Source organism: Bombus affinis, unplaced genomic scaffold (genome assembly GCF_024516045.1).
Source record: "Bombus affinis isolate iyBomAffi1 unplaced genomic scaffold, iyBomAffi1.2 ctg00000961.1, whole genome shotgun sequence".
In the NCBI taxonomy this organism is placed as follows: domain Eukaryota; kingdom Metazoa; phylum Arthropoda; class Insecta; order Hymenoptera; family Apidae; genus Bombus; species Bombus affinis.
In genome coordinates, this window is record NW_026109467.1 from 22,501 (window position 1) to 35,866 (window position 13,366).

The 13,366-nt window shown below is 47.7% G+C and overlaps 2 non-coding genes and 1 pseudogene across 2 annotated transcripts; all 3 read left to right on the forward strand.

Moving 5' to 3' along the window:
• Positions 1-4,386: 4,386 nt before the first annotated feature.
• On the forward strand, positions 4,387-6,309 carry LOC126928454 (small subunit ribosomal RNA). The gene has a single exon (XR_007716684.1). It is a non-coding gene; the product is annotated as a small subunit ribosomal RNA (ribosomal RNA).
• A 2,089-nt stretch (positions 6,310-8,398) lies between these two features.
• LOC126928452 (5.8S ribosomal RNA) lies at positions 8,399-8,553 on the forward strand. Its single transcript, XR_007716682.1, has one exon. It is a non-coding gene; the product is annotated as a 5.8S ribosomal RNA (ribosomal RNA).
• Positions 8,554-10,599: 2,046 nt separating this feature from the next.
• On the forward strand, positions 10,600-13,366 carry LOC126928451 (large subunit ribosomal RNA; annotated as a pseudogene; the record flags this gene model as incomplete).

The following is a 13,366-nucleotide window of genomic DNA, read 5'->3' on the forward strand; positions in this document are numbered from 1 at the left end:
ATTTTTATAGAAACCGTTATTGTTCGACGTCGTCTAGCCGAACGTAACGGTTTCTTTTTATTTTTTTAAAAAATTTTTTTCCACCGGACCTAGCTGACTGGGACGTTGGAACTTTGAAATTTCTCTCGTCCCGGTACGAAAAGGCCGAACGTTCCTTTCGAAATAATTTCTCAAAAAGCGTTACGAGGTATGGAAATTTTTATAGAAACCGTTATTGTTCGACGTCGTCTAGCCAAACGTAACGGTTTCTTTTTATTTTTTTAAAAAATTTTTTTCCACCGGACCTAGCTGACTGGGACGTTGGAACTTTGAAATTTCTCTCGTCCAGGTACGAAAAGGCCGAACGTTCCTTTCGAAATAATTCCTCAAAAAGCGTTACGAGGTATGGAAATTTTTATAGAAATCGTTATTGTTCGACGCCGTCTAGCCGAACGTAACGGTTTCTTTTTATTTTTTTTTTAAATTTTTTCCACCGGACCTAGCTGACTGGGACGTTGGCACTTTGAATTGTTTCGCACTGCTCCAAAAGTGCCGAAAGTACCGAAAGTTCCTTTCGCATTAATTCCATAATAAGCGTTATAAGGTACGTATATTCTGGCATAAATCGATATATTCTAATTAAATACATCGGGATTAAGCGTTAATTTTGTTCTTGAAACGTTCTAAAAAGTTTCGAATTGCACATTGGGACATGGAAAAATTTCCGTATCGAACACGTTTTTTCGAGTTATCTCGCTTAAAAGTGTTACAAGGTAGGAATATTTTTGCATAAATGGACGTATCTCGACGTTTTACGTCGGGATTAAGCGTTTATTTGGTCGCTGGAACGTTTTCTAGAAACGGAACTATGCGACGGGACGTTGGGACTTTGAAGAAGTTCGGCCGGTGCGAAAAGACCGAAAAGGTTTTTTCGAGTTATCTCGCTTAAAAGTGTTACAAGGTAGGAATATTTTTGCATAAATCGACGTATCTCGACGTTTTACGTCGGGATTAAGCGTTTATGTCGTCCCCAAGACCTTCTACAAAGTTTCGATTTTTTCGTTGGGACTTTGAAAAATTTCCGTATCGAACACGTTTTTTCGAGTTATCTCGCTTAAAAGTGTTACAAGGTAGGAATATTTTTGCATAAATGGACGTATCTCGACGTTTTACGTCGGGATTAAGCGTTTATTTGGTCGCTGGAACGTTTTCTAGAAACGGAACTATGCGACGGGACGTTGGGACTTTGAAGAAGTTCGGCCGGTGCGAAAAGACCGAAAAGGTTTTTTCGAGTTATCTCGCTTAAAAGTGTTACAAGGTAGGAATATATTTGCATAAATGGACGTATCTCGACGTTTTACGTCGGGATTAAGCGTTTATTTGGTCGCTGGAACGTTTTCTAGAAACGGAACTATGCGACGGGACGTTGGGACTTTGAAGAAGTTCGGCCGGTGCGAAAGGACCGAAAAGGTTTTTTCGAGTTATCTCGCTTAAAAGTGTTACAAGGTAGGAATATTTTTGCATAAATGGACGTATCTCGACGTTTTACGTCGGGATTAAGCGTTTATTTGGTCGCTGGAACGTTTTCTAGAAACGGAACTATGCGACGGGACGTTGGGACTTTGAAGAAGTTCGGCCGGTGCGAAAAGACCGAAAAGGTTTTTTCGAGTTATCTCGCTTAAAAGTGTTACAAGGTAGGAATATATTTGCATAAATGGACGTATCTCGACGTTTTACGTCGGGATTAAGCGTTTATTTGGTCGCTGGAACGTTTTCTAGAAACGGAACTATGCGACGGGACGTTGGGACTTTGAAGAAGTTCGGCCGGTGCGAAAAGACCGAAAAGGTTTTTTCGAGTTATCTCGCTTAAAAGTGTTACAAGGTAGGAATATTTTTGCATAAATGGACGTATCTCGACGTTTTACGTCGGGATTAAGCGTTTATTTGGTCGGTGGAACGTTTTCTAGAAACGGAACTATGCGACGGGACGTTGGGACTTTGAAGAAGTTCGGCCGGTGCGAAAAGACCGAAAAGGTTTTTTCGAGTTATCTCGCTTAAAAGTGTTACAAGGTAGGAATATTTTTGCATAAATGGACGTATCTCGACGTTTTACGTCGGGATTAAGCGTTTATTTGGTCGGTGGAACGTTTTCTAGAAACGGAACTATGCGACGGGACGTTGGGACTTTGAAGAAGTTCGGCCGGTGCGAAAAGACCGAAAAGGTTTTTTCGAGTTATCTCGCTTAAAAGTGTTACAAGGTAGGAATATATTTGCATAAATGGACGTATCTCGACGTTTTACGTCGGGATTAAGCGTTTATTTGGTCGCTGGAACGTTTTCTAGAAACGGAACTATGCGACGGGACGTTGGGACTTTGAAGAAGTTCGGCCGGTGCGAAAAGACCGAAAAGGTTTTTTCGAGTTATCTCGCTTAAAAGTGTTACAAGGTAGGAATATATTTGCATAAATGGACGTATCTCGACGTTTTACGTCGGGATTAAGCGTTTATTTGGTCGCTGGAACGTTTTCTAGAAACGGAACTATGCGACGGGACGTTGGGACTTTGAAGAAGTTCGGCCGGTGCGAAAGGACCGAAAAGGTTTTTTCGAGTTATCTCGCTTAAAAGTGTTACAAGGTAGGAATATTTTTGCATAAATGGACGTATCTCGACGTTTTACGTCGGGATTAAGCGTTTATTTGGTCGCTGGAACGTTTTCTAGAAACGGAACTATGCGACGGGACGTTGGGACTTTGAAGAAGTTCGGCCGGTGCGAAAAGACCGAAAAGGTTTTTTCGAGTTATCTCGCTTAAAAGTGTTACAAGGTAGGAATATTTTTGCATAAATCGACGTATCTCGACGTTTTACGTCGGGATTAAGCGTTTATGTCGTCCCCAAGACCTTCTACAAAGTTTCGATTTTTTCGTTGGGACTTTGAAAAATTTCCGTATCGAACACGTTTTTTCGAGTTATCTCGCTTAAAAGTGTTACAAGGTAGGAATATTTTTGCACAAATGGACGTATCTCGACGTTTTACGTCGGGATTAAGCGTTTATTTGGTCGCTGGAACGTTTTCTAGAAACGGAACTATGCGACGGGACGTTGGGACTTTGAAGAAGTTCGGCCGGTGCGAAAAGTCCGAAATGGTTATTTCGAGTTATTTCGTTAAAAAGCGTTATAAGGTATAATTTTTTTGACAGGGATCGTTATATCTCTATTAAATACAATCGGATTAAACATTTTTGTCGAATTTTTTGAAAAATTAGCTTCCGTCGGACTGATACGACTGGGATATTTTTGCAATTTTTTCGTTAATTAATGTTACAAGGTATATATCTTTTTACATATTTCGTGTTATTTTAACGTGTTTTAATCGATTATAAAGTTATTTTTCGTCCATAGTCGATAAAACTGTATGTTTACTGATGCAATTTTTCGGTGAAAAAAAAAATTAATTTTTTGGTAAAAATGCATTTATAATATGTTAATAATGCTTGTGGTAAAATATTTCGATGGTTGGATATCGCCTTTATATAGTAGTTATTGAACGTGCGAGCGACTAAGTTCCAGCGTCCCTTCCGAACGGTACGTTGCTACGGAGGTTTTGCACCATAAGCGCGCGGCCGCTAGCCCGACCGGCGCCGGCCTTCCGGCCGGCCCCTTGGTATCTATAAGAGAAGCGTCGAGCCGGACGGTTCGGTCGGAACAGCGCTGGGCGCGTGGCTATTCTACGGCCTCGGTTGAGAATTCAGTCACCGCTCCTCGAGTCTTAGTGTATTTTACGCTATTTCTCGACTGTTCCTCCGTTCTCGTACTGGTTTTTTCTCTACACTGCTGCGCCGCGGGTCGAAGTCTAGGACGTAATGACCGTTAACGTGGCAAGCTTCCCCTTAGTCGGGAAGCTGGTGACCTGTGTGCACGTATTTGACAAAAGTTGGATGCGTGTGTGCTTGTACTTACGGAGTAGCCATTCTTGCAGAGACCATCGGTTGTAAGCTATTTGTAGCTGCACGATGGTCCTTTTGGCGTTCTGTAGAGTGCGTTATCTTCTGGTAACGCGTCTCTACAGAGGTGTTGAAGCTTATAAAAGAATATTCTTACGGTATGTCCAGCATGCGTATACGTGCTTTACCGCTAAGTTATATTCTACGAGAGAAGTTGGAGGAGAAAAGTTACAAACAGAAATAATTCTGTGAAGTATGAATCTTTGTATCGATATATGATGGTGAGAGAGGAGGAGAATTAAAGTGGCTGAGTGACGTTGTTACTGAACCATGGAACGTTGCTCTCTAAGTCATATTACATATATATATAAAATGAAAAGTCTCGTCGTACGGTGCTTACGTCCCACCTACGACACAGAGAGAACTTTTAAACGAAAATGCTGGTTTTTGGGAATATATTATAAGATCCCTGGTTGATCCTGCCAGTAGTCATATGCTTGTCTCAAAGATTAAGCCATGCATGTCTCAGTACATGCCGCATTAAGGTGAAACCGCGAATGGCTCATTAAATCAGTTATGGTTTCTTAGATCATACCTACATTTACTTGGATAACTGTGGTAATTCTAGAGCTAATACATGCAAACAGATTCCGACCAGAGATGGTAGGAATGCTTTTATTAGATCAAAACCAATCGGTGGCGGATGGCTCGTCTGTCCGTCCATCGTTTGTTTTGGTGACTCTGAATAACTTTGTGCTGATCGCATGGTCATCTAGCACCGGCGACGCATCTTTCAAATGTCTGCCTTATCAACTGTCGATGGTAGGTTCTGCGCCTACCATGGTTGTAACGGGTAACGGGGAATCAGGGTTCGATTCCGGAGAGGGAGCCTGAGAAACAGCTACCACATCCAAGGAAGGCAGCAGGCGCGCAAATTACCCACTCCCGGCACGGGGAGGTAGTGACGAAAAATAACGATACGGGACTCATCCGAGGCCCCGTAATCGGAATGAGTACACTTTAAATCCTTTAACGAGGACCAATTGGAGGGCAAGTCTGGTGCCAGCAGCCGCGGTAATTCCAGCTCCAATAGCGTATATTAAAGTTGTTGCGGTTAAAAAGCTCGTAGTTGAATCTGTGTGTCACAGTGTCGGTTCACCGCTCGCGGTGTTTAACTGGCATTATGTGGTACGTCCTATCGGTGGGCTTAGCTCCTCGCGGGCGGTCCAACTAATATCCCATCGCGGTGCTCTTCACTGAGTGTCGAGGTGGGCCGATACGTTTACTTTGAACAAATTAGAGTGCTTAAAGCAGGCTACCTTCGCCTGAATACTGTGTGCATGGAATAATGGAATAGGACCTCGGTTCTATTTTGTTGGTTTTCGGAGCCCCGAGGTAATGATTAATAGGGACAGATGGGGGCATTCGTATTGCGACGTTAGAGGTGAAATTCTTGGATCGTCGCAAGACGGACAGAAGCGAAAGCATTTGCCAAAAATGTTTTCATTAATCAAGAACGAAAGTTAGAGGTTCGAAGGCGATCAGATACCGCCCTAGTTCTAACCATAAACGATGCCAGCCAGCGATCCGCCGAAGTTCCTCCGATGACTCGGCGGGCAGCTTCCGGGAAACCAAAGCTTTTGGGTTCCGGGGGAAGTATGGTTGCAAAGCTGAAACTTAAAGGAATTGACGGAAGGGCACCACCAGGAGTGGAGCCTGCGGCTTAATTTGACTCAACACGGGAAACCTCACCAGGCCCGGACACCGGAAGGATTGACAGATTGATAGCTCTTTCTTGATTCGGTGGGTGGTGGTGCATGGCCGTTCTTAGTTGGTGGAGCGATTTGTCTGGTTAATTCCGATAACGAACGAGACTCTAGCCTGCTAAATAGACGTAACTTATGGTATCTCGAAGGCCCCCGGCTTCGGTCGGTGGGTTTTTACTACCAACGTACAAACAAATCTTCTTAGAGGAACAGGCGGCTTCTAGCCGCACGAGATTGAGCAATAACAGGTCTGTGATGCCCTTAGATGTTCTGGGCCGCACGCGCGCTACACTGAAGGAATCAGCGTGTTTTCCCTGGCCGAAAGGCCCGGGTAACCCGCTGAACCTCCTTCGTGCTAGGGATTGGGGCTTGCAATTATTCCCCATGAACGAGGAATTCCCAGTAAGCGCGAGTCATAAGCTCGCGTTGATTACGTCCCTGCCCTTTGTACACACCGCCCGTCGCTACTACCGATTGAATGATTTAGTGAGGTCTTCGGACTGGTGCGCGGCCAATGTGATAAGCATTGCCGATGTTACCGGGAAGATGACCAAACTTGATCATTTAGAGGAAGTAAAAGTCGTAACAAGGTTTCCGTAGGTGAACCTGCGGAAGGATCATTAACGATATAACACAAAAACTTAAAGAATTTGACTTGAACACTTGAAAAATACGAAACTGTATAAGTCGGTAAGGAGCCGTACTCCTCCTATATCGACGAACCAAAGTATATACGACGTATCAACAAGCTATATACTTTAACAAAGAACAGTTAAATTCGCCCGGAGCGTGGCTTACTCCGTTGGCAAAATGATGAAAAGACATAAGGAGGAGACGACCCTCCAGCTACGAAACTATATGAAGAGAAGGTGGCACTCTCTCTCGATCATCGGGATGAAGAGATACATATATATATATATATATATATATATACATACATAAACGAATTCGAGGCGCCTGCGTGAGGTCGTACACAGAAAGACCCGCCGTCTGCGAATATTATGATTTTATAATAAAACTATAAATGGGAACTTGAGCTTTCGAAAATTAAACTTTGACACGAATATCGAACGAAAAATTACGAATGGAAACCACCCGTAAAGAGAAATGAGATCGAGGCGCTTGCGTGAGGCCGTATACAGAAAGACCCGCCGCCACGATCTCGTATTTTTTTTTTTGCGTCGTGGAGACCGTACAAACGAATAACAAAATCTCTAAAGTGCCTCGTGTCGGAGAGATCATGCTCGCCTATTCTCTTCTATGTTTCGTGGTCTGTGTTGCGTTTGCTCTCCTCCTAGCAACGGGACATCGAAGACTCCTCTTTGGGATCGAACGAAGCGACTAAAACGAGTCGACGAGAGCGAAAGTACGAGTAGCGAGTCGCGCATGTAGAAAGGATACCGACATATCTTCGAAGGTTCTCTTCGAAGATCCATGGATACCTTATGCGCGTCGACCTTTCGTCTCTTTCACCGCTCTCGGTCGTTCTCGAAACGTGCTTCCTACCCATAGGGCGTGTGTTCTTCGTATGTCGTTTTGTTCGAAATAACGAAACCACTTGTAACATACTCGTGGATCGGGTAACCTAGAACGAAAACGCATTGCGTGGATGTTGGCCCGCTATGATAATGATGATGATGACGATGACTATGATGACGATGCGTAGCAACGATTCGTAACTAGTCTAGCCGAAGTTGGTTCAGAGGGGACCGCAGGCTGTCTACCCTCGATGTCGTGAGTCGGACACCCGTGCCGTCGCTAGAGTTTTTTCAAAGCTCGGCTTCTGGATATTGGGAAGAAAGACCGCTCGAGGACGACGGCTGCGCGTGCGTCCCATCGAATTTTTTTTTTTTATACCACCTGAACGACTAAAGTTTCGTCTAGTTCGTCGCATATAACCCGTTCAGAGGGGACCGCAGGCTGTCTATCCTCGTTGTCGTGAGTCGGACACCCGTGCCGTCGCTGAAGTTTTTTCAAAGCTCGGCTTCTGGATATTGGGAAGAAAGACCGCGCGAGGTAGATGGATGCGAGTCCCATCGAATTTTTTTATTTTTTAAAAAAAACAATCACCTGAACGGAGATGTGTTCTCTTTCGTCGATTTTTCACGCTTTGAGTCGTCGCGATCGCCATCCGTTCGGAGGAGATCGCCGACTTCGAAGCCTCGATGTCGTGAGTCGGACACCCGTGCCGTCGCTAGAGTTTTTTCAAAGCTCGGCTTCTGGATATTGGGAGGAAAGACCGCTCGAGGCCGAGGGTCGCGCGAGTCCCATCGAATCTTTACATCACCCGAACGATGGAGGCGCACGCTCTTTTTCTTGAATAATTGGACGAGAGGAATGCATATCGTATTATATATACACACACACACATATATATATATATGGGCTAGCCACCGTGCGTATTTCTTCGCGAGATCGTGTGCTGCACAGAGGATTCAGAATCGGGTGTTATATCCCCGTCGTTTCCTGACGAACGGAGCTTCGATCTCGATGGTTGTTATATATCATAATGTACTTTTCGCCCGGCCGGCGGACGCGCGTATCTTCGCGCGTTCGTCGGATTTCATTTTCGAACGTTTTCGTGTCGTCGATCTTCCGGCGACTTCTGCGCGTCCGATTCCCGTTGGTCGGTCGTGTCGGATCTCGGCTTCGCTCGAACCGAGTATTAAGAGTACATGGAGTACAAGAGTTTTAAAAAATATATGAAAAGATTACCCTGAACGGTGGATCACTTGGCTCGTGGGTCGATGAAGAACGCAGCTAATTGCGCGTCAACGTGTGAACTGCAGGACACATGAACATCGACATTTCGAACGCACATTGCGGTCCACGGATACAATTCCTGGACCACGCCTGGCTGAGGGTTGCTCACGTAAACCTAAGACTGCTTGCGTTGCGTGTCGTTCCTCTCTATCTGTCTCTCTCTGTCCCTTGGTGCCTTCGACAACCCGCCGTCGTTCTTACGATACGTAGAACGTTTCAGAGTCGGAGGAAGCGCACGAAGAAGGATACGAACAAGAGCGGACGCGAGAGAACGTACGCGACGTACGAGCGATTGTTGGACGCTCGTCGGCGTTCGTCGCGGTCGTGTCGAGACCGTGCAATTCGTACGCATGCTCGATATATAAACTATCGTGTTCACGGGAGACACTACGAAACTCTACCTCTGTCTCTCTCTGTCCCTTGGTGCCTTCGACAACCCGCCGTCGTTCTTACGATACGTAGAACGTTTCAGAGTCGGAGGAAGCGCACGAAGAAGGATACGAATAAGAGCGGAGAGAACCGTCACGGACCTGCGTGAGTGCTAGCGGCGTCGTGAGTCGTCCTTTCGTACGACCGCCCGCTTATGCACCGCTTCGTGTCGGTTATCGAATATATTATATATATATATATATATATATATATATATACATACGTAGTGTTGTCCTCGTGACCGATTTTTTTTTCATATCAGCAGATTTGCATACGTTTGCAGGTTTTCGATGAGCACGATGTCCGCGCCCCCGACGTCGTCTTAAATGAATATTATTTTGGCGAGACTGAGAGAAAGCAAATATGGGAACTCGGTCGAGAGAGGAGAGAAGGAGAACAGCCTCAGATAAAAGTAAACTTGGTAACGGTGCGGAATTTTGCCGTACAACCGTCTTTTCTTAAGACGTTTTACTCGAATAGCCCCAGGGATCTAATGCCCACTCCGTCTCTTCGTGCGTAGAGATATACTCTGCGCGAGCGACTGACAACGACGAGGACCGTCGCATCGATGGGTCGTCGTTGCGTTTAACATACTCTGTGCTTGTAATTTATCCCCGAAAGAGAGCCGTAGATCCGGGAACGCACACGTGATTTCTTCGAGCGCTGATGACTTAGGGAGATGATCCCCAGGCGTTGCGCGGAGATCGGAGAGTACGCGTTACTTGTATCGGGACGAATTTTCCCCGTCGTTCGCGTATCTCTCTGCCCGCCGGCCCTGGCCCAAAGCCACGTTCGTCGGAAATCGTAGAAATCGTGTGCGAACTAGCGCGTGTCTATGATCGGCTACGGGTGTTTTACCAAGCTCGAGGTGTTGCGCAACGTTTCCGTACCTGACGAAGATGCGCACGAGAGTCCGTTACAAAGTCGTTGGATGGTCGTCGTCGTCATGCCAGAGAGAATCTCTGGACACGTACAGGAGAAGAGATCGTAGACGAGGAAGAAGACGATCCCCTTTGGCGAGGCTGGAGTGAAACTTTGATTTAATTAAAGACGAGGTATACACGCGCGTACGACGTGATAGTCGTGCGCGCGTGTGATTTTTTTTTAAGGCAATTCGGCGCTACAAGTACTCGAAAAACAGAGAGTGTTGGTCATCCCATGCCTTTTCGGCGTCTATCGCTGGACCGCGCATCCTAACGTCGACGGTCGTCCAGTCCCCGAACACACCACAGTGTACGTCTCGCTCGCTTTTCCACTTGCGTGCGTTCCCGTGCGTTTTCGTCGTCGTCGGTACAGAGCAAAGAAACTTTGCCGTTTCGATCTCTGTGCCGGCAGAAAACAAGGAACCGCTGGAATTTGTCGAGAGTAGAGAAACGGCTGTAAGAGACTGAGGACGGGCGTTAAAAATCACCGACGATCGTTTTAGGATGTCTGGCGTGAGTCTTAGCTCGAACATGATACGACGTACGAAGAAAAGGGCACTTTGGCGCGATGCTTAAAACGCTTCTCTGGAAGGAAAGAGTGTTCTCGTTCTATTCGAATTTTTATTTTTTTTTCTCTTTGAGGCGATTTTCGCATATAGAGATAAAAAAAATACCACCTTCTCTCGTACTGGAGTTTCATAGCTTTGTTCGAAGTGTTCGCGCATACACGGCACGAACGTGTTTTTTTTTTCTTTGAATAAAAAAATCACATTTTTGTCTCGTGTCGTGACGTTGAAGCGACCTCAGAGTAGGCGAGATTACCCGCTGAATTTAAGCATATTACTAAGCGGAGGAAAAGAAACTAACAAGGATTTCCTTAGTAGCGGCGAGCGAACAGGAATTAGCCCAGCACTGAATCCCGCGGTTCCGCCGTTGGGAAATGTAGTGTTCGGGAGGATCCGTTTATCCCGTGACGTCGAACCGCGTCCAAGTCCATCTTGAATGGGGCCATGTACCCACAGAGGGTGCCAGGCCCGTAGCGACCGGAACGCGTTTCGGGAGGATCTCTCCTTAGAGTCGGGTTGCTTGAGAGTGCAGCCCTAAGTTGGTGGTAAACTCCATCTAAGGCTAAATACAACCACGAGACCGATAGCGAACAAGTACCGTGAGGGAAAGTTGAAAAGAACTTTGAAGAGAGAGTTCAAGAGTACGTGAAACCGTTCAGGGGTAAACCTGAGAAACCCAAAAGATCGAATGGGGAGATTCATCGTCGACGGCGCCGGTTCCCGTTGGTGAGCGATGCTCCGGGTGGGCCTTCGTGGTTCCATTAGCGAGGGCACGCCACCTTCGGTGTCGAACGCGCCGGTGTCGTAGTCGTGCACTTCTCCCCTAGTAGAACGTCGCGACCCGTTGTGTGTCGGTCTACGGCCCGAGTGGGCGCCTGTCGCGTCGCTTCGGCGTACGCGGCAGACCCTCGGTCGCCCGGCCGACTGCACGACGGTACACGCACGGTATCGGGCCGCAACCAATCCATTTTCTCGAATATGTGTGTGTGCGTCTGGACCGCCGCAAGCTTCGCCCTTACTCCGCAGTCTCGGGCTTACGTCCCGTGCTCGGGTATTGGCAGCTGTTAGCAGCGCGGATATCTTGGACTGGCCAAATCTCGAATTACCGGTCGGCGACGCTATTGCTTTGGGTACTCTCAGGACCCGTCTTGAAACACGGACCAAGGAGTCTAACATGTGCGCGAGTCATTGGGACATTAAAACCTAAAGGCGAAATGAAAGTGAAAATCGGCGTTCGCGTCGATGGAGGGAGGATGGGCCGCGCAACTATGCGGCCTCGCACTCCCGGGGCGTCTCGTTCTCATTGCGAGGAGAGGCGCACCTAGAGCGTACACGTTGGGACCCGAAAGATGGTGAACTATGCCTGGTCAGGACGAAGTCAGGGGAAACCCTGATGGAGGTCCGTAGCGATTCTGACGTGCAAATCGATCGTCGGAACTGGGTATAGGGGCGAAAGACTAATCGAACCATCTAGTAGCTGGTTCCCTCCGAAGTTTCCCTCAGGATAGCTGGCACTCGACCGTTCTCATCGAACGCGTGCGAGTCTCATCTGGTAAAGCGAATGATTAGAGGCCTTGGGGCCGAAACGACCTCAACCTATTCTCAAACTTTAAATGGGTGAGATCTCTGGCTTGCTTGGATCATGAAGCCACGAGATATTGGATCAGAGTGCCAAGTGGGCCAATTTTGGTAAGCAGAACTGGCGCTGTGGGATGAACCAAACGTGGAGTTAAGGCGCCTAAGTCGACGCTTATGGGATACCATGAAAGGCGTTGGTTGCTTAAGACAGCAGGACGGTGGCCATGGAAGTCGGAATCCGCTAAGGAGTGTGTAACAACTCACCTGCCGAAGCAACTAGCCCTGAAAATGGATGGCGCTGAAGCGTCGCGCCTATACTCCGCCGTCAGTGGCAAGTGGGAAGGCACGCGAGTCTCGTTTTCCCCTCGTGGGTTCGGGACCGTCCTTCATGAAGCTCTGACGAGTAGGAGGGTCGCGGCGGTGTGCGCAGAAGGGTCTGGGCGTGAGCCTGCCTGGAGCCGCCGTCGGTGCAGATCTTGGTGGTAGTAGCAAATACTCCAGCGAGGCCCTGGAGGACTGACGTGGAGAAGGGTTTCGTGTGAACAGCCGTTGCACACGAGTCAGTCGATCCTAAGCCCTAAGAGAAATCCTATGCAGATGAGGTGTCCTAAGATCATACAAATTGCAACAAACAAATAAAAATTGAGCGAAAGAAACACACCCATTGGGCGAAAGGGAATCCGGTTCCTATTCCGGAACCCGGCAGCGGAACCGCATACCATTCGGGCCCTCGTAAGAGTGTTCGTCGGGGTAACCCAAAATGACCTGGAGACGCCGTCGGGAGATCCGGGAAGAGTTTTCTTTTCTGTATAAGCGTTCGAGTTCCCTGGAAACCTCTAGCAGGGAGATAGGGTTTGGAACGCGAAGAGCACCGCAGTTGCGGCGGTGTCCGGATCTTCCCCTCGGACCTTGAAAATCCAGGAGAGGGCCACGTGGAGGTGTCGCGCCGGTTCGTACCCATATCCGCAGCAGGTCTCCAAGGTAAAGAGCCTCTAGTCGATAGATTAATGTAGGTAAGGGAAGTCGGCAAATTGGATCCGTAACTTCGGAATAAGGATTGGCTCTGAGGAGCGGGGCGTGTCGGGCTTGGTCGGGAAGCGGGTTTGGCTGACGTGCCGGGCCTGGGCGAGCTGAACGGGACGCGGCGTATCTCTCTCTCGGGGGGGATATCGTCGCGCACCCCGGATCCGAGCTCGGTCCCGTGCCTTGGCCTCCCGCGGATCTTCCTTGCTGCGAGGCTTCCGTGGCGGTTTTACCGTCGCGGTCGTTCTCTTCGGCCGCCATTCAACGCTCAGCTCAGAACTGGCACGGACTAGGGGAATCCGACTGTCTAATTAAAACAAAGCATTGCGATGGCCCCCAAGGGTGTTGACGCAATGTGATTTCTGCCCAGTGCTCTGAATGTCAACGTGAAGAAATTC